Raw genomic sequence first — 1,070 nt, forward strand, 5'->3', positions numbered from 1 at the left:
TATTTGAAGTTTTATATCAGTATTGGAAAAGTGCGACAATGAGGATTGGCTCAGAGGATTCTCCAAGCAAGAGTGGGATGGTGCATTCTTACTGATAGGATTCCAAACAGCAGTTTCTGAAAGTTTATTTTTAGGACCTAAGATTCACTGTATATGTCCTTTCGTTAACCAACAAAAGCAGCTTCACAACGGGAGTCTCTCCCTCCTTTGCCAGTTGAAATTCTGCTCAACCTTGACGTTGAGCATGCGTGTTGCAGCAGCCTTTGGTTGGATTAGTGACGCCCTCGATAATTTCCCGCTTGTTTTTGCGGCGGAGGCGACCCACGACCCGGCTCCTGACAGGCAAGCTCTCCAAAACAGCTCACGCTTAACCCGGCGTCGCGAGCTGTAATCACGTTCCAGACCCCGCGCAAGACGTTCCGCTAGTGTCACTGCCGGGTCCTCACCACGTTGCGTTGCGTCACCCCGGCACGCCAGGCAAACGCTCTACCCGAGCCACGTTCCCAGCCCAGTCTCTTGATTTTTAACCGCCGAGAACGGCGACGGTGGAGACTGTCGTGCGCAGGGGCGGCTTTCCCGTTCTGTCTCCGGTACTCGCACTGCCTTCCACCCGCCTGTGGTCCTACTAGCCGGCCTTCCTTTTCCGCTAGGGAGGCCTGCACGCGCGACTGCGCACTGCCCACGTATTACACACCTGTCTACGTCAAGCCCGACTCTCCAGGGCTGGCAACCCGCGTAGCGAGGGCCCTTGGGCCAGAGCATGCGCGGTCATTGGAACGCGCTGTCCGGCGCCGGCGCCGGGGCTGGCCTTGGGAACACTTGTACGTTCTCAGCCAGCTCCCGCGGCCGCCGCTCGCTCCGCGGGGCGGGACTTCCGGTATCCCCCATAGCACTTCCGCCCGGGGCCGGAAGCTCTGCTGCCCTCCGCTGTCAAGGGGCAGCCGCCGAGACCACCAGCTGCTGCTGGCAGGTGAGCCTCGAGAGCTGGGTCGCGAAGGCCGGACTGGGGGCTCGCCTGGCCGCCCTGTGCCCTTTCCCTTCCTGGACTTACCCGGGCGGCAGCCCGGGCT

The 1,070-nt window shown here is 60.5% G+C and overlaps 1 protein-coding gene across 4 annotated transcripts in view; it reads left to right on the top strand.

Moving 5' to 3' along the window:
• The first annotated feature begins 492 nt into the window (after positions 1 to 492).
• The window catches only part of Tbce (tubulin folding cofactor E), a 47,776-nt gene continuing 47,198 nt past the window's right edge, over positions 493 to 1,070 (top strand). For 2 of the 4 annotated variants that reach the window (XM_048800387.1, XM_048800389.1), the window contains exon 1: positions 494 to 970. The gene's annotated coding sequence lies outside the window, so the exon portion shown is untranslated. Of the gene's footprint in view, positions 971 to 1,070 lie in introns of all 4 variants that reach the window. The other 2 variants (XM_048800388.1, XM_015504340.2) reach the window with 2 other exon arrangements.

This window comes from Marmota marmota, unplaced genomic scaffold (genome assembly GCF_001458135.2).
Source record: "Marmota marmota marmota unplaced genomic scaffold, marMar, whole genome shotgun sequence".
In the NCBI taxonomy this organism is placed as follows: domain Eukaryota; kingdom Metazoa; phylum Chordata; class Mammalia; order Rodentia; family Sciuridae; genus Marmota; species Marmota marmota.